Source organism: Dasypus novemcinctus, unplaced genomic scaffold, assembly GCF_030445035.2.
Source record: "Dasypus novemcinctus isolate mDasNov1 unplaced genomic scaffold, mDasNov1.1.hap2 scaffold_134, whole genome shotgun sequence".
NCBI lineage: Eukaryota > Metazoa > Chordata > Mammalia > Cingulata > Dasypodidae > Dasypus > Dasypus novemcinctus.
The window spans coordinates 707,187-728,484 of NW_026688153.1; the positions used below are offsets into that span (position 1 = coordinate 707,187).

Sequence of the window (21,298 nt, forward strand, 5' to 3'; positions counted from 1 at the left end):
AACACAGACAAGTTTGTTTATTTTTTATGCTGGGAAGTCTGATGACTTCTTTACAAAGTAGGACGTTGAAGAATGATACTGTATTAAAAACAGAATACTCCACATTAGGGAAATATGTATATCCATTCTCCTTGGTTGATCCCCTGGAGTTACTTACTTCCTCTGCTAATTGCCTGCTGGACACAGGTTACCCCAGAGGGTTTTGTAGATGTGAATAAACATGAACTTGCCATAAAGGGATCCTGCCCACTTCAGATCCCCCTCTCTCTCAAATCTCATTATGACTGCAACAGTTTCTTCAGGCTTTGTTCCTGTGAGAAATATCAGTCTTCAACAGACACTGCTCTGAATCTAAGTTGCCTGGTGGGTCAGGACCAGGTTTGACACAGAAACACAAAGCTAAGGAAATGCTATATAATGTGCTTTCTGAAGATGTGGAAAATGCCAACACATTTACAGAGTCTTGGTAGTAAGACTTAAGTTGAATTTAGCATTACTTGAGTGCACTTGTGTTTTGAATGGATTTATGGAAGTTATTCAGGTAGCAACCTTATAGTTTTCTATCTCTGCTGGACATGGTTCGTCATTAATGTAACATGAAATGTTGAGAGAGAAAGTTAAACTCTTTGAATTTCAAGTTATTTTTTCTGCAGTTATGGAAATGTGGCAATTTTCTGTTGCTATTCATAATTACAAGGTAGTGCCTGGCAACTTATTAGTATAATTGATATTTTCAATTTAAGTCATCTCTTATGGAAAACACAGATGATAGATAGATAGATACATAGATAGATAGATAGATAGATAGATAGATAGATAGATAGATAGATAGATAGATAGATAGATAGATATAGCTAAATAGATATAGAAACCTAGATACAGAGAGGACAGATGATCGATAAATAGATACTTAGATACATAAATAGTTGCATAGATGTTTACATAAAGAGATACATGATACATAGGTAAATACAAACAACATCCTAGAGCACTCAATTCAATGTGGTATTAATCTTCTGTAAAAAAATTACTTAGGAGAATTACTATACAGTTATACAACTCAAGCTGTGTGTTATTGTAAGCTTTTGAGCTCTGGACTTTCTTCAACCTCAAATGGAGGAATATTCTAAGTACAATGTCACTAAAATGAATTATTAGGTTTGGCTTTATTGAGCCAGAATAAAATATTTTCCAGAGCATCATTCATTATTGACTTTATTAACATTGTGGTCTCATTTGTCAGTTTCCTCAGAGAGATGTGATTGTGTTTATTGATGCTGACAGGGGTCAGCAAGTTGAGGGATGAAACAGCATAAATCAGAATGTGCAACTGGAGAGGACAGTTGCTTACACATCAAATCAGGCCTTTGTCTGCTCATGTAGGTAACTTTAAAACACATGAGCAGATACTGAGAACTCTAACACCATCAGTCTTGTATTTTCACCTAAAGGCAGGGCAGACACAGAGGAACAAAACATCTGTAAAATGGACTAGACCAGAAGGAACATTTGTCTTATATTGGATCTCTTTAAATTGGGATAAGACATGGCTATGGGTTTTCAGCCCGTTTCAAGGCTTTAAACAGGCAAGTGGCTTGAATGAGCAAGGTTCAGTGTCACAAAAGTAAAGGTAGACTATGTTCTATACAGAAAGACCCAAGAGAGGGTATGTCTTTGGGAAATAGGGCAACTAAAATGCATTAGTTTATGCAACAAACATTTCTCTTTTACTATGCTTCAGACTTCATACAAATTATACATAATAAAATCAGTAAAACATGACCCTTCACTTTAAGAAGCTTGCAGTTTATTAGAAACATACAAATGTAAAGATTTATCTCAGTGGTATCTGATAGGTTCTATGATAGAAGTAGGTTCAGGGTGAAGGATGGTTTTATTAGATAAGAATTGGTAAATCTACCTGGATGGGGCATAGGGGCTGTCATCACTGATCAGAGTCAAGGAAGACTTTGTACATAAGTGACCAGCATGGAGCCTTGAAATGGGAGGAGATGCTTTTCCTGTGATGGGAGTTGTGGGAGAATATCCTTTCATAGGGAGAAGCCTAAGAAAACATATGACTGAGTGAAAGGAAAGTAGGGGAAGTGCAAACCACTCAAAATGGCAGCATGATAAGATAGATAGATGTGTGGGGTATGGCAGTGGATGTAGGGAGGGCATAAACCAGCCCCAGGAGGGGTTGAATGCCTTGTGGATAGTGCATGTTTTTCTTGTAAACACAGGAAACCATTCAAAGGGAAATGTCATATTTGAGAGACAAAGATAACTCTGGTTGCTGTATGAGGCTTAATTAGAATGAGCTTTAGAGACAAAGAGCATGGACTTCAAAACATCAAACCTTGATCCTTACTTTAGCCTTTTTTGCCCTTCCTCCCTACCTCTTTTCTCCCTCCCTCCCTTTCTTCCTTCCTTTCTTTCTTCTTTCCAACTTTACCTAGATTGTTCTAGTCAGATAAGATATTGTGAAGCATGAGTTGCATATGTTCCATGTATAATCAAAGATCATAACTATTTCTTTTCTTTAATATATATATATATTTTCTTTATTTTCCTTTAAACATTACATTAAAAAAGTGTGAGGACCCCGTATACCCCCCACACCCTCACCCAGTTCCTCCCACATCAACAACCTCTTCCATCATCATGGCACATTCACTGGACCTGGTGAATACATTTTGGAGCACTGCTGCACCACATGGACAGTGGTCTACATTGTAGTCTACACTCTTCCCCAGTCCACCCAGTGGGCCACAGCAGGACACACAATGTCCAGCATCTGTCCCTGCAGCACCACACAGGACAACTCCAAATTCTGAAAATGCCCCCACATTGTACCTCTTCTTCCCTCTCCCTACCATCAGCAGCTACCATGGCCACTTCCTCCACATCAATACTACAATTTCTTCCATTACTAATCACAATAGTTTTCCAGCAGAACACCAGTAAGTCCATTCTAATCCATATTCTATTCTTCCATCCTATGGACCCTGGGATGGTTATGTCCAGTACCCCTCCACATCAAGAGGGAGCTTAGATTCCACATGGATGGTGGGTGTAATTCTCCTGCTTGCAGTTGTAGGCACTCTTGGCTCCCTGGCAGTTAACCTTTTTCACCTCCCTGTTAGCTGGCCAGGGTAAGTCCAATAAACCAGAAGTAGGAGTTGCAGGTCTGTTGAGGCTCAGGGCCTGGCTGTCACATGGACAGACCAGAAATTCAGGTCTCCTGAGTATACACCAACCCAAACGCCAACTACAGGTCTGGTAAAAGTAACAGAAGAGTCATGTGTAGAAAGGTCATATCTGTGTCCAACTCAATCACACTCAGGAACATAAACTCCAAAGTAGGGCCAACTGACATGGCACTGAACTCCAGAGTCATCTGCCATGACCATAGAACCTGTGGGTCTCTGTAGCCATTAGGAGGCACAGTACCTGGGTTTCTATCTACTTTGGCTGTCTCTGGTACCTTGCTGAGGCATGCATAAGCATTACCCCTCAGATGACCTCCCAACTCTTTTTTGGAGACTCATAGCCATATAAATTCATTTGTCCTTTCCATTTCCCCCTTCTATCCAAAGTCAAAAAGCAGTTTTAACACCTGATATTACATGTAGACTGAGATACTCTGCTGGTCTGAGTTGATCCTTTTATTCAAGGTCTCTTTCTAGTTATATCATCAGCTGGTGCTTGGTCATAATCCCTCGACATCAGGGAGGCTCATCCCCAGGAGTCATGTCCCATGCTGGGAAGAAGGTAATGCATTTACATGTTGAGTTTGGCTTAGAGAGTGGCCACATTTGAGCAACAGGGAGGTTCTCTGGAGGTAACTCCTAGGCACCCTGCAGCTCTAAGCCTAGTTCATATTTCAGGCACACAGGCTCATGATCATAACCATCAGTATCAAGGGCTCATTGTTGGACCATCCATCTTTATTAGTCTTTGCCATTGCACTTGGATAATTGTTGCTGTTCCTTTGGGGAATGTGATAGAGCTCCCCCGGCTAGGAACTCAGTGCTCCCTCAGTTGTCGTTTTTAACTGAAACCACTATGAAAATATCCAAACATTTTTATGTACCCTGTATACATGCCCTGGAGAACTCCCTCCCAACCATGTGCCCCCCACCAATAACACCCCACACCAGTGTTCCTCCCCTGCCATAGTTGAACCTCTCTGTGGTCCAAAATAGGCCAGGTTCTATTAATAGTAAAATGGAATATAATGATAGATTTGAAGGTTAGATATAGAATACATACTAATTTAGAAAAACTAAATAAAGGAAAAATAAATTTGGTATTGAAAAATGAAAAAATGAAGAAGATTTATTTTTGACATTTTGCCTTTCATCACTGCTATAGGTGTTGCCCTGTATGTACAGTGGCAAGGCAATTTCTTCCATTTCTTCCTTAGTGTCTACATCCTTTCTTTTTTTCCCCTAATTTTTAAGCTTGTTTTCACATGAGTTTTAGATCATAGTAACTCACATATACAGTATATAGTATTCCCACATATCCAACATCAAACCCTTCATCCCTCTCCAAACAACAGTATTTTTGTATGTTCATATTATATTTGCTGCAGCTGATGTACAGATATTGAAACAATAGCTTTCAAACATGGTTCCATTTTAGTTTACATTATGATTTATATTTTAGACTATACAATTTTCTAAATTTTTAGTTATCTTATGCTTTACATTATGGTTTACATTTTAGCCTATAGACTTTTATACATTTTTGGTGTAATTTAACATGTCCTATATCCATCATTGCATGATCTTGTGGAACACTTCCATTGCCCCACAGTTACACTGATTCCATCTATTCAACACCTCTTTCCCCCCTCCCCTCAGGGCCCACTGTGACAATCAATCTTTATTACTTGAAGGACCATATTCAGAGATACTTGCAACAATGTTGAGGGTTTGACCTATTCGACTGCCCTAACCCAGTGGGAGTCACCAATTCTCTTGAGAGATACAATTCCATCTGTTTGAGAATATCAGTCCCCCCAGGATGTGGGTATACCTTCACTGTCATTGTATGGGTCTCCACACAATGATATAACCCACTATGACAAAATGAGCACTCACACACTCCCTAGAAGCCTGCCGTGTGTCACATGACCCCTTTAAGCATCTAAAACAGGTAACCTTCCTTATTGTATTTTCTAAAGTGTTTTCTCTACATTATAATTTCAACCACATACCTGACAATCTCCTATGTTCAAGTGTTCCCCCCACCCTCCCCCTAATTTCTTGGGTCATATGACCTATCTTCCCATCCCTAGCCCCCTTTAAGCCCACAAAGCCCCACCCAAAGTTATCCCTATGCCCCCATTTTATCCCTTCCCTGTACAAATACTTACCTCCAGCTTATCATAGATTTCACCTATTTTGGTGTCAGCTTGCAACTTTCCTTTACCACCACCCCCCCCCCACTTCCTTTAAGCTTATCATGTAGTCTCTAGCTCTCTGAGATAGCTTGGTTTACTTATTTCATATCAGAGAGGTCATGTAGTAGTTGTCCTTCAATGCCTGGGTTGCTTCATTCAATATAAGGTTCTCATGATTTATCCATGCTATCACATGTGTTTCTACTGTATTCTTTCTTATAGCTGAGTAGTATTCCATTGTATATATATACCACATTTTATTTATCCATTCATCTGTTGATGGGCATAACCATTTCTTGAATCTTAGGCTGATTTTCAAAATACTTCACTATCTAAATCATAGAATTCTTGACTTTTTAATCTTTACTACTTCTCCCTTCACAAACATACAAACTTATTAACTGTTATTCTAAGAAAACATAAAGAGAATCCCCATTTTTTTAGTATTTCTCATGTAGTTTACCTCTGTTTAAAATTTCTTTCTCATCTGCTATTGATTTAGGTCTTTTTTGGAGAGTTGAGGTTGCTTGGGTTTGCTATATGAGTGTGGTTTTGCTCATTCACTTCTATGAACTTACATCAATACCTAGAATTTTTGCATTTGTTATTCATGTTTAGTGCACATATTTTCAACAAACAGGCATTGCAAATGTGTGAAAGGTAGAGGAAAGCTTTTGAGGCCAGCATGATGAGAGCATAAACAATGCATGCAACCTCCATTGGAAGAATTACACCTCATCTGGCTCTGCAGGGAATATATATAAGCACAGTATACCATCCAGTCTAATGCCTCTTCTAAGAAAATCATGAATGATTTCAATCCCAGGGTTTTCTGGGAACTCATTATTAAAGCCTGTTAAAGTGAATATTTGTTTGAATATCTAAAAATGCACCATCATTAGTGCTAAAAATAAGTGCCCTTTAAAATAAAAAAGAAAACACCATATTCATGGTTTTTACTGTGAAATAAAATCTGCATACAAAATCTAATACATTCAGGTTTCATCCTAGGCACAGAGGAAGATAGGAAATCTTCCTCATTTTGCCACCACTGCACATACACATTTATACTCTTTTTGTGCACTGCTTCAACAGGGATGATTGTCATTGATCTAATAATCCATCTGGAGATACAAAACAAAATTTAACAGGTACATAATGAATAATCCAAATTTTAAAAAAGAAAAGTTAAAAATAATGTTCTAAGTCTGAACCAAATAAATAATTTTCAAATCAGTTTTGCAAACTTACAGATGAGAAAAAAATTGTTTTGAAATGTGGAAACTGCGTAAGGTTTTCTGGATAAGACTAATATAAAGCCTTTTAAAATGGATAATATTGGGATGCAATAGGATAGAAGAAGACTATTTTTACCTGTGAGACATATTATAATGAAAAGAAAACATGTTTGAGAAAGGAACATATATAATATAAAATTCAACGGAGAGCATACATGTTCACTCAATGATTGAATTGTCAAAAATGAAATTATTTTTAAAGTATATTTTGAATAATTACTTAAACCAACTGGCTTCAAGTCATTAATATTCATCATAAAACAAAAATACATTAAATAAGAATACACAACATAAAAAAAGTTATAGATTTGTTAAATTCTCCTTAGAAATATATAATTAAAAAAAGATAATTGATAAAACTTTTTAAACTCCTTAAGGTTCAACATGACAAAAATTCTAAGCTACAATGACAAATGCTTTTTAGAAAGGTGAAGAACATTTGAAGTCATTTGGTCATTAGGAGAACTGACCATTGCATACATTATGTGGATGACTTACTTGTCTTTATAAGAAGATCCAGAAAGGTCACTGTAGAAGTTATGCATAGAAAATGGGATTTGGAGCAAAACTTTAGAGATAATTGAGTGAAATAAAGTATTTTTCTTTGAAGTGAAAGTATTGAAATGTAACTACAGGCTTTTAAGCAGAAAAAAAAAGTGATATTTCCAAATTCTATTTTGGAAATATTGATCTGGCAGTGATGTACAGTGGGTTGGGGATGACCTTAATGTCAAGAGTTCAAATATTGGATATTTGTAAATTTCTTCTCAGAAATGAATGCATTATAGACTAGGGTTGTGTGGTGTGGATAGACTAATAATGACTAAAATAGCATAATAATTGAATAATGTCTTTTATATGGAAAAGGGAATATGATGAATATGATTCCATTCTTCTAGATGAGAATCTAGAAAAATGTAACATGACAGAATATATTTCTCATTCTGAAACATTTTTGTGTGACTTACCATTTCTTTCAATTCAAAATTTGTTTCACCCTCCCCTATATAAATGTTAGCCAAATGACATTCTCTTCTGTTGATTTTGAAATAATACCTTGGGCTTTAATAACGAGTTCCCAGAAAACCCTGAATTGAAATTATTCATGATTTTCTTAGAAAAGGCATTAGACTGGATGGTATATGGACCACATTAAGGGCAAAAATGAGTAGGGTGGACAAATAGGTCTCCATGATCTTACAGTTCTTACATTTTTTGATTCTCAGATAAACTGTTTTAAACTTCTCATTTTTCTCTTAGCAGGTGATGTTCCCCCTAGAGATATGGGAAGGGCCAATGACAGTACCCTGGTGGGTTTCATCATTCTGGGTTTCTCAGACCACCCTCGCCTAGAGGCTGTGCTCTTTGTATTTGTCCTTTTCTTCTATCTCCTGATGCTTGTGGGAAACTTCATCATCATCATTACCTGGTACATGGATCCTCCTCTCCACACCCCCATGTACTTTTTCCTAAGTAATCTCTCCTCCTGGAGCTCTGCTTCACCACTAGCCTTGCTCCTCAAACCCTAGTTAACCTGCAAGGACCAGAGAAGACCATCACTTATGGATGTTGTGTGGTCCAACTCTACACCTCTCTAACCCTGGGCTCTACAGAGTGCATCCTTTTGGCTGTGATGGCCTTCCATCTCTATGCTGCTGTCTGCAAACCTTACACTATGTAGTCATAATGAACATGTGGCTATGTCAGCAGCTGAAATCCATCTACTGGATGAGTGGTTTGGCCAATTCTTTGATTCATGCTACATTCACCTTGCAGTTGCCTCTCTGTGGCAACCACTGGTTGGCTCATTTTATTTGTGAAGTACCAGCTCTACTCAAATTGGCTTGTGTGGACATCACCATTAATGAATTGGTGCTTATTGTCATTAGTGTCCTCTTCCTCCTAATCCCTCCAGCACTCAGTCTTACCTCCTATGGCTTCATAACCCAAGCCATTCTGAGGATCAAATCAGTGGAGGCAAGACATAAAGCCTGTAGCACCTGCTCCTCCCCCTCATTGTGGTGATCATTTTTTATGGCACATTATTTACATGTATCTCCAGCTAAGTGACAGTTATACCCAGGACTGAGGCAAATTTATCTCTCTTTTCTACACCATGCTGACTTCTATCTTAACTCCTATCATCTACACTGTAAGGAACATGGATGTGAAGGAGGCTCTGAAGAAACTTCTCTCAGGAAAACTGTGTTCCCTCCAGATGTAATATGCAAGGAAGTGGTTACAAGTCATGTGCTTTTATCCAACTTTTATTTAGACAAACTCATAGTTCTTAATTTTACACCAGTTGAATTGGTGCTCTCTTATTTTATTACATAAGGGCTTTCCCCTTTCTTATGTGTAATTATGCAAATTGAGTACATGTTTACTTAAATCAGAACTTGAGACATAGAAAAGAAAGCTCCGAGTGGATATAAACTAAGATACTTGCCAGCAATCTTTTATTTCTGCCACTTATTTTCAATGCTTTAAAAAATTGAATGTTGCCAATTGTTTGCTTAGGAATTTTTTTCTTTTCATTGAATTTTTCAAGCTTTTTTTTTCAGGTTTCTGATAAACAACCATCTTATATTTACTTATAAAATCTCCCATTAATGTTTCATGCTGCAGAAGAAGAAAGTTCTATATTTTATCTTAACCATAGTGGAAAAATATCTGCTCATAGTTCAGATTTAGTGATCAGTTGAATATCATACTAACTACTATTTCCCTTAATCCATTTATCATTAAGAATTCCAAGAAGGAGTAAGAGAAATGAAATGTACTAAATACATTATTTTTACATAACTTAGTGAATGTATCTGATTGTGTGGTCTGTAAGTCACTGACAGTGCATGGTAGATACAAGCATTTTAGGAGAGAAAATAATGAAACAATTTTATTCCAAGTCATTTAATATTGTTAGGAGTATAAAAGTAATTGCAATTTAAAAAACACCAATATGTTCTTAATAGTGAATATTGTTTAAGGATAGTGAGGAAATGTTTGTTTTAGTCAAGTATTATAAAATCATCTCAGCAAATCAAGAAAATACTACAGATGAGATAGCAATGGCTTCTGATTTTTTTTTTTCGTAAGTAAACACACAGACATCCCTTCAAAGATACAGTGCCAATCTGATTTGGCTGGAACAGGAATTCTCTAAGTGAGTGTGTGTTATAGTAGCTGAAAAAGAACATGGTGAACTCAGAAATATAAATAGCTAAAGACAAATCTTATTGGATTGAGAATTAATTCTGTCTTTGTTCCTAGTATGTGCTATCTTACAAAAGAGTGTGATGAGTTATTGAAAAACTTTTTTCTCTGTTTTTGTGTAATTTACAAGAAAGCAGTGACTTTTCTCATAAATTAATTAAGGCTTTTCTATTATCAAAATAGGCATGAACTAATGTGTATAATATGTTTTAGGTTGAAAGATATTGATTTTATTGTTAAATGGGTAGAATAAAGCATTGGTGTAGCAAAAATGAGTATATCACACAATTAATATAAAGCCCATAAAATCAGCTTTGAAAGAAATAAGTACAAGCAATCTGTAACTTGCTTTTTTCAAAAGACAGGGTTGAACCTTTCACATTATCAATAGCTTATAACATGAAAGAGCATTAATTACATAATTGGTTTATGTAAGACCAAGCAGTTGGGCACAATTATCTTGTCAAGTTGACACACTAGTCTAACCACCACAAAGTTCTAACCTATCAGTAATTGCATGCACATTTAGAGATGCATCAGAGTAAAACAGTGTCCCTGGCATGGAGATTTGGTTGCTCTTGTAACATATAGCATTTTCTAAAAATAACTAAAATTATGACTCATGACATTATAATGTTGTTTAATAACATGCAGATTATGATGAGGACTTAACATGGACATTGAGAACATTACCAAATCTCTATTAATTCCATACAATTTAAAAATATTTATATGAATAACATTTTATCCATACAGATTCAACCTACAGAAGGTTAGGAAATCCCATTTGATTTGAAAACACTTCCCATGCAACTGGTAACATATTTATAAATTTAATTATTCCTCACATCTCTCTTTTACAAGGAGTGATAAAAAATCCTCTGTGACTTTCCAGAGTCCCACTAGAAAATGCTGAATATAATTTGAATATATATTAAACTATTATTTAGGGTTTGTCTTGGGCCAGACAACTGCCAAGTCATCAGATTTGAATATTACATTTAATAGGAAACTGGGTCATAGTGAAACAACATTTGATTACTTATTATCCAAGGGTAGAGAAGAGATTTATTTTAAAAGTAAGCATTTTGTAAAATAATAAAGGATGATGAAGTCAATATAAACATCAAAAACTATATTCTGGTATGGTTTAGAAATTTGTCTTATTGTCAGAATTCCAAATGGGAAAAAAAGTTTCTATTTTCAAGCCATGACCAGTTTGGTAATCCAAGGCAACTTCATTATTTTAATAAAAAGAAAATCATACTCTAGTTTTTTGCATGAATTCACTGTTTGATATGAAAGCTCTTAAAAAGTATACATAAGTCTATCAAATCTTAGCATTGACTGCAATAAATAAAATTCATTTCTACAATCTTTCTATAGCGTTCTACATTCATTTAACCTTTCTCCTACACATTTTCTTTCTCATTTTAAAAAAAAATCAGTCATTTTACTTCAGTACTACACAACACTCCTTTTCCTTAACAAAGTACATCCTACATACTTTAGATACCTACCTCATACCCACATACTGTGAATTATCAAAAACATTTGTGAATTATCTTCAAACATCCTAAATAACACAATTATTCTTAAAATAAAGTTTGTCAAAGTAAGAAGTCAATTTTGCTAGGCATAAATTTACATTTTACATCATTTTAAATATCTAATGTTAACTTATTTTATTAGTAAACCGATATGAATTTAAGGAGAACATACCTGAATGGAATATAATTGTAGGTTTTTATTGTAGTTAACACTGATAGTTTAGGAGACATAGCTGTTATAGGGAATTAATTTCTGAAACAGTTTTCTGGAGCAAGCAGGAGAGGTCTGGTTTATTATTATGGCTAAGGTACAATTTAATTGCAGGTTTATAAAAGCACCCATCACTTTTCTATTTTTCCTCCATTGCAAATAAAAATCCTTTTTTTTTTCATGACATTTCAAAATAAGGAACAATGTCAGGCTTTTAGTCAGTTTGCATTTGAAGTTGGTTGTTCATAATTTTAGACAATTACTACAATTGTTTAATTTGTCTAAAGCATAATCCTGGAAATTGGACAATGGTGCTAATGGATATTTTTCTTTACTTACTGGACCTTCTGAAATTCAGCAATTTTATTCAGTCCCCCATCCCAAGGATATAAATATGTTTTAATCATGATTTGTCTACTGTTTACTGTTACAATAGTATTATTAGAGGAAAAATAATTCCAAATTGGGGAATTCCCTTGGAATTTCAGAAAAAGAGAGGAACCTATTTTACAGAACAAATTATGCAAAATATGGCTTATTTTGCAACTTTGTCATTGTTCTTAACAACTGCATTCCTCAGAATTAGTAGAAAGAGCTCTAGACTTAACCCATACCTCCCCCATAGCTGCCCCAACTGGTATTGTTTGGGCAATGCCCCACCATTTGAATTGTATTCCAGGAAGAGTGTTAAGGAGGTCAAGGGGATTTTACATAAATAAGGCGGATTGGTATCTGTTAGGGCTCATGTGCCCCATTTCTAATTGTCTGCCACTATATTACCAGATCTATTTTGCCCAAAGATATGACATGGGCAATTGGAAAAGCCTCTGCCATTTCCTGGGGCAGCCTTAACAGTCACCTTGAAAGGTACTTTGCTTTCTTAGAGGGCAAAGAGGCTTAGGGGGATGTTGCTGATCTTCCAGGAAGCTCTGGACTGTGTTCTCTCCACTGTGCAGGCTGTCCCCAGCAACTGCAGCACACGGGCCCAGACCCCAGCACCCAAGAGGCCAGAATAGTCAGGGCCAGGTGCTCCAGGTATGCACTCAAGCTTGATAATTCATCTAAATTTTAAAACATTTGCATTTAAATCTAGAAATACTCTTGACATTGGAAGTGTTAAAAGTTCAGTTTCTTTAATTTCAGGTACCTCAAGAGTATGATTATGCATATAATTGTGTAATATGCTTATTTAACTTTAAGCAATTTCAATAAAGTTCTTTAAGAATTTTCAGATTAATTTGGTATTATGATCTGGAGGTAGGAATACATATAGTAAACAAATAGACAAAAATAGAAAGCTTTTAGCTTCAATTAAAATCTTTAGCTGAGTCAGACACAAAACCACAGTAACACAGAAATACAAAAATTCACTAATTTGAATCATAATTTTGAACATTTTTTAAAAATTTGTGTTCTAACACAAAGACATAGAGATTGAATACACAGAATTCTGGGCCATTTTTTCTTCTCTTTTACAATGTAAGTCCAATTGCAATATTTAAGAGACCCATTCTCTGGCCATTGTTACCAAGATTCTAATTTATACCAGGGCTCGGCTGTGTTACAAAAGAATAGTATATTTTTCTTTTCATTTATTCACCTTTAAATGTATAAAATTATCTAAAACACATTTTACAAGGCTGCAGCAACTTTTGCTGTTAACATTGCCCATATTTGTAACATTCAGCATGCTAAGACAAAGTGTACACAGAAATAAACACAATCAGACTCAACTTGGTAAACAATGATTCCACTAACCAGTAAAATAAAATAAATCCAAAGAAACCAAAACCAATGTGAGACTCAAACCCATGACCAGCAACTGGAACCAAAATGGGCTTGAACTCATGACCAGAACCAAAATGAGACTCAAACCCACAGCTGGAATGTACCTCCATGACTGACACTCAAGTACCTGGGACCAGCATCCAGTGGAATTAAGTTGGGGCTCAAACCCACAAACTTACGACTAAGGTGGGATTCAACTCACAGTCTTAATCAGTAACCAAGCAGGGCTAAGGTAGGACTCCAACCCATAATCCTAACCAAGCTGAGCTGGGCTATGGTGGGAATTGAAAACCCAATCTTAGTGACAAAAAAAACCAGAACAGACAGGTTTCACATAGATATCTTAACAAAGTCACCCACCCCAAAATAACAAATTTACTCATCCAGGAGATGTCTTCATCTGGAACCATCACTTTTCTTGAAATTAAACTGTGCCAAAGGGCTGATGATGCCAGTGGAAATGGGAGAAATTCCTGGTTGTTGAGCCTCTAGACTAACGGGGTCTGGGTGATCACTCAGGGTCAATAACTGGAAAATTCCATCCTGCAGTGACTGTGAAGCTTCATGCAGGGTTCTCTATGACTAACCCTCATGGCCACCAAATTGTGACTGTTCAAAGTGGGGTCACTGCCTGATGCACAGAGAAGTCAATGCTGTGATGCCAGGATATCGAGAAGAGAAAGAACTTATTACATAGTCAGCCAGTAAGGAGAACAGATCTCAGGGAGCCTCAGTTCAGCCTACCTGAGCAAAATTGAGCCTATGGTTTTATACTGTATGGGAAAGGCAGGCTAAAGGGGCTGAATAAAGATGGGTTTAAATGATGTCGGCTAATCAAATTGGGGGGAAGGCAGGATAAGGGGTGTGGTTTAGCAGAGCATGCTTTATTGCAAACCATACCTGGTCTTAAAATGGAAGCTTAGCATGTTCAGTGGCTATTGCTGGTCAACATCCTCCTTAGCAGTGTGTGCTGCCAACAGAAAGGAAGAAATAATTCTTCCTGCAGTGAAGTAAGTGTCTTCTCAATAAATATGATGAATAAACATGATGAGTTTGGAGCACAAACAAAATAAATGAAAACTTTTTCGAACCAGTAAGGGAGGGGCTACTTCCATGAAAAATGGGTTAAGTGACATTTTCAGTGACAACAAAGGATTAAAAATAATTTATGGGAAATAATATGATTATTTTTCAAACAGATTTTTTAAAAAGTTAGAACACTTGGTTCTCTTAAACATGAAAGACATATACATCTGAATAAAGTACAGAAAATTATTGTGATAAAACACTGACTATCTGATTTCTAAGCCAATTACTCAGAAGGTAATAAATCTTTTTACAATTTCTTAATAACAAATGGATAATCCCAGAAATTATTATTTTAACAGACAGAAAACCAAGTTTTCCTTTGCATGAATATACCGTTTCTTAAAAATATTATAGACAAGCTCATTAAATATTAACCTTCTTAAAGCATGAAAAATTAAATTGTTTTTCTGAAAACCATTTACAAATTTCCATATCCATCCAGGTTTTATCATATACTTTTCCCTTTCTTATTCTGCAATGCTTTTGCTTTAGTTTGTGATGGAATTACTTTTTTCTTTCTTTTTCCTGACAAAAAGCACATTCTGTATAACTTGTGTACATGACTTTGAATAAGTAATATTTTAATGTATCAAAAGGGCTTGGAATCTATCTTCAAGCTGACAAACTATAGAAAATGGAATTACCACTGAAATACCTTTGCCAGTACTGTGACTCAGTTTGGTTAAATTAAAACTTAACTTACTTTAACATTTTATACATCAAGTAGCACCTTTAAGAAATTGTTTAAAGAGGCTACTTTAGAATCATCTTTCTGAAGCTTCTAAATACCCATCATATGGGGGGGAGGAGTGGATGAGGGGGTGGGGGGTATATGGGGACCTCATATTTTTTTAATGTAATATTAAAAAAATAAAGACAAAAATAAAAAATAAATAAATACCCATCAAAGAATACACCCCACTACTTTATTTAAGACCAGGAAACTCTTTTCAAGTGAAAATCCCAAATGTTCTACCTTGGTTAATTTATATATTCCCCTTGGTCCACTGCAAACTTAAATCATCCTTGCTGAGATTCAACATTTACTGAGAAATAACTATAATTAGATCCATAGTGTTATGCTAATAGGTATCAGGGGATTTTGCAGGAGTGGAGGAAGGAGATATAGACTGAGAAAAACTCATATTCAAGAAAAGGTTCCAAAAGAAAATTACATAAGGGCACCCAAAATAGAAAATCAGCTGTCTTATGGTGTACCAGAAACTTTGTACATCCCATTCCCCTAAACAATAAAATAAAATGGAAAGAGTTATGAACTCACAAAGTACAATCTGGCATGAAATACAAGCAAGTCCAACACTTACATTCTGACATAAAATTAAAAATGTATTATAACTGCTGTGAAGTGGGAAACATTATCAAACACTTTGTTCAGTTTGACCAAAGAATTTATTGCTAATTTTATTGCAAAGGAACATCACTGAAAATGTAATTACTCACAGTAGTATAGATGAGAAGGAATCCTTATCAAGATGAGTTGAAGGAAAGCTGGCTCTCCTGAAGTTGAATTCACCAGTTAAGCAGGGCTCATTATGGGTATAATACATATGTGTCCTCCTAAAGAAAAAAAAACATATTTATAAAACATCTAGAAATAGAGTTATTCTTAAATGTGTACCTATCACAGAAGTGGCTCCATGAATTTTATTCAAGGAAGGAAGTGGATAGATAATATATTTGCTCAACCTCTTTACATTCCAAAAGAAATATTTTTGGAAGGAAGATAAATTTGTTGCCTCATTTTAAGGTGTATTTGTTTATTATAGTTGGTTTGTTTCTTTGATATCACCTTTGAATAATTCCCTGAAACAGTGATGATATATCTCAAGATTAGTAGCATTCCTAATTTTTTTCTGTCCCATATGATAAATTTAAGCAAACAGGATGGTATGACTGTGTCTGAGTTTGTGTTCATTCTACATAATTTTGTAGGTACCTGAAAATCTGTGGTATATGAATCTGGATGCCAAAGATTGGAAATGTAAAGATAATAAATTGACCTAATGTAGGTAACCAAGATTGAGATATTTCTTGATCTCAATTTGAAAGGACAGCTAAGACATTTACAGGTAAAAGAGAGTTACAATTGCATTCTATAGAAATCTTTAAAATAAAATAAAATAAAATAAATAAAATAAAATAAAATGGTCCTAAAATCCAATGGAAATGTAGAGATCAACTATGCAGTTTTTATGATGAATACTTTCTGAAACATATTAACTTGGTATTATGAACCAGCTACATTGCTTGCTGAACATTATAATATATTACTATGTATCATCTGTTTCACAATAGATGAGGAATAAATAATTTTGCTCAGTATGGTATTCTCCACATTTTAAAACTGTGAAGTAAATACTTTTTTGATATCCCAAGGAATAAGAAACAGAGACTATCCTGAAATCTCTTTAATGGCCATGGCTCCTACCAACCATGGTGGATTTTGAAGGTGAAGCTGTACAGTAAATTTAGCATAGTGAATCATAAGAATTTCTACAGTCTGGGATAAAGGAATATCCAATAAAATTAAGTGCTGATTTCTCACCAAAACCCATGGAGGCAAGAAGACAGTGCTATGATATATTTAAGATACTGCAAGAGAAAAACTTATATCCAAGATTCTTATACCTAGCAAGATTATCTTTAAAAAATGAGGGCAAGTTTAGAATATTCACAGACAAACAGAAACTGAGAGAATTTCTAACCAAGAGACCAGATTTTCAAGAAATACTAAAGGGTGTACTAGAGCCTGAAAAGAAAAGACAGGACAGAGAGGCCTGGAAGACAGTCTAGAAATGCAGATTATAATAATAAAAGTAACTAAAAGTGTCAAAAAGTAGTGAAAATAAAACATGACAGATATAACCCAAACATGTAGGAATAAACTTAACTAATGATGTAAAGCACTTGTATTCAGAAAAACTACAGCTCATTGTTAAAAGAAATTAAAAAAAGACCTAAATAATTGGAAGAACATTCCGTGATCACATATTGGAAGACAAAACATCATTAAGGTGTCAATTCCTGGGCTATGGTGTGGACCATTGACCATGAGGTGCAGCGGTGCTCAGAGATATATTCACCAAGTGCAATGAATGTCTCATGATGGAGGAGGTTGTTGTTATGGGGGGAGGAGTGGGATGAGGGAGGTGGGGGGTATATGGGGACCTCATATTTTTTAATGTAACATTAAAAAATAAAGACAAAAAAGATGTCAATTCCATTCAAGTTGATATACAGATTCAATGCAATTCCAATAAAAATTCCACCAACATTTTAAAAATAATTTGAAAACAAAATTATCAAACTTATTTGGAAAAGTAAGGGGTCCTGAATTGCCAGAAACATCTATAAAAGGAAAAGTGAGATTGGAGGACATTCATCTCCGGTATTTAAATCATATTACCTAGCTACAGTGGTAAAAAGAGCATGGTACTGGCATAAAGACAGACATATAGACCAGTGGCCAAATTGATGGTTCAGAAACAGACCCTTACATATATAGACAAGTGATTTTTTTTTTTTAATTTTTTTATTTTTTATTGACTTTGTAATAATATTACATTAAAAATATATATGTGAGGTCCCATTCAACCCCACCCCCCCACCCCCCCTCTCCCCCCCCCCAACAACACTCGTTCCCATCATCATGACACATCCATTGGATTTGGTAAGTACATCTTTGGGCACCTCTGCACCTCATATACATTGGTTCACATCATGGCCCATACTCTCCTCTATTCCATCATGTAGGCCCTGTGAGGATTTACAATAGACAAGTGATTTTTGACTAGCCTGTCAAACCCACACAGCTTGGGCAGAACAGTTCAATCAACATATGGTGCTGAGAGAAATGGATATCCATAGCCAAAAGAAGTAAAGAAAACCCTTATCTCACACCTTATCCAAAAATTATCTTAAAATGAATAAAAAAATCTAAATATAAAAGCAAGAACCATAAAGTTTCTAGAGGAAAATATCTTCAAAGACCTGGTGGTAGGTGATGAATTCTTAAAGGAGATAAGACAAGGACTGAGCTAGACTACTGATGTTTAATGTATGTAGAAGCTTTAATTAGTTTTAATGTAAAAGTGTGGAAATGGACAGAGTTGATTACACATAGTTAAAATATAGTAACAGCTGGTTTATAAATGGGGATGTGGTTGAAATTGGTAATCTAGGGATATAAATGCCAACTGACAGAATGCTAGAGAATAATCTAGGAACTGAACAGCACAGTAAACTAAGAGGTGGATTGAGAATTGTGGTTGATGGTACAGATGGAAGAATGTCCTCTGTTAGCTAGCGCAAATGTATATCACTACTGCAGGTAGTGGGAATGTGGAGAAGCATGGGAAAAATATGTCTAATATGACCTATGGACTGTGGTTAGCAGTAGTAATGTAATATTCTTGCATCTATGCCAAAGAAGTACTCTGTTGATGATGGGGCAGTATGGAAATTGTGTACCAAATGTACACTATGGATGTGGGTAATAACCAGATTATGAGATAATCTGTAATAAATGTTCCACCACAGTGTAGTGTGTTGATATAGGGGTGTTGTTTGGGAATTCTGCACATGTGCATGATTTTATAATTACAACTTCTGTCATAAAAATATATTTAAAAAATAATAATAGGGTCAGTTGGGCAAAAAATACACCAAATGTAAGATAAGAACTATAATTAGTAGTAAGATTTTGACAATATTCTTTCATAATTTGTAACAAATGTCTCACGATAATTCAAGGTGTTGGTGGAGGGTAGATGTATGGGATCCCTGTATGAGGTTATGCATGTTTGCTCTTTAAATTCACAATTTTTACTATATACTTATTGTTTATGTATATTCATATATAAATTATATAAAATAATAATAACAGGGTGAGTAGGGGGAAAATATGTTGGTTAGTAGTAATATTTTGAGGATGGTCATTTATCATTAGCTAAAAATGTTTAACAACAGTGCAAGGTATTGGTAGTAGGGAGAGGTATGAGAGTCCGGTATGATGTTACATATGCTTGTTTTATAAGTTCACAATGATTACTATACACTTATTGTTTATGTATGTTTATATATGAGTGATACACTTCAATAAATTAAATAAAGAATAAACTTGCAAAAAATAAAATAAGTAGTAAATAATAATAATAATAAAACTTGTGCTTGAGTATAAAGGTGAATAAACTATTGCCTAATTCAAGATCCTGAAGTTCCTTCCCTGTGTTTACTTCTAAGAGCTATATAGTTCTATTTCTTATATTTAGGTCTTTGTTGCATTGTGATTTGGTTGCTGTATATGGTGAGAAGTAGGGAACCACCTTCATCCATTTGTACATAGACATCGAGTTTTCCCAAGGCCATTTTTTAGAGAAACTATAATATCCCCATTGAAGGGACTAACAGCTGGCAATAAATATGAAGGCTGACAATTGAACACTCAATTCAATTTCAATGGTCAGTATGTCTCTCCTTATGCCAGTACCATGCTGCTTTGATTATGATGGCTGTGTAATAATTTTTAAGTTTGGGAAATGTGAGTCAAGAAACTTCATTTTTGTTTTTCAAGATGGTTTTGGCTATTGAGGAAACACTCTTCCATATAAATTTGATGATTGGCTTTCCCATTTCAGCAAAGAAAGTTGTTGGATTTTATTGGGATTGCACTGAATGTATAAATTACTTTAGGTGAAGTGTTTAAAAATGTTCCAGGGTTGAATGTGATGTTCCATCAAGAGCTAGTTATTTTTCTTTAATGTAGGAATTATTAGTGGAATTTTATTTCTAGTAGCAACGCCTACATATGTAACATAACACAAAAGGACAAGTATTAAAACAATATTGGGCGGCAGACTTGGCCCAGTGGTTAGGGTGTCCGTCTACCACATGGGAGGTCTGCAGTTCAAACCGCAGGCCTCCTTGACCCGTATGGAGCTGGCCCGTGGGCAGTGCTGATGCGCACAAGGAATGCCCTGCCACGTAGGTGTGTCCCCTGCTTAGGGGAGCCCCACCACACAAGGAGTGTGCCCCGTAAGGAGAGCCATCCAGCACAAAAGAAAGTGCATCCTGCCCAGGCATGGCACCACACACATGGAGAGCTGACACAGCAAGATGATGCAACAAAAAAAGAAACACAGATTCCCATGCCACTGACAACAGAAACGGACAAAGAAGACACAGCAAATAGACACAGAGAACGGACAACCGGGATGGGGGGGGCAGGGAAGGGGAGAGAAATAAATAAATCTTAAAAAAAAACAATATTGGTATTTCTCAAACTGATCTAACTGATTTAAATGTGTGAAAATTTTCTAGATGAATAAATTCAATTGCTAAGAAAAATCTGAAGAGAAGAAAATGAAAACTATATTGTAATGCCTAAACTACAAGGGCTATGAATACAAATCAACTCTAAATTTGTTTAGATTTTATTCCAGTATAAACAAAACTCATTATTAAGGACCACATATAATAATAATCATGACGTGATGGACATAAAACAGTATATATCATGTAATGTATTCTTATTTACATTACATGTACAAAAATTAGTATTCATTTTGTCATTGATTTCTATCAGTTCAATTAAAGAAGAGGATTCAAAGAAATCTTTCTTCTTAACATATTGGGCATCCCCAGGGTGGGAGTCAAACTCCTCCCTGCTCTTTATGTGGGTCTCCCACTGATACAACACATTATGACACTCATACAT

The 21,298-nt window shown here is 35.5% G+C and overlaps 1 long non-coding RNA gene and 1 pseudogene across 2 annotated transcripts in view; both read left to right on the forward strand.

The window, feature by feature from the left end:
- The window catches only part of LOC131277540 (uncharacterized), a 202,586-nt gene that overhangs the window by 109,838 nt on the left and 71,450 nt on the right, over positions 1-21,298 (forward strand). The gene's annotated exons all lie outside the window — the stretch shown is intronic.
- On the forward strand, positions 7,995-8,935 carry LOC131277544 (olfactory receptor 2G3-like; annotated as a pseudogene).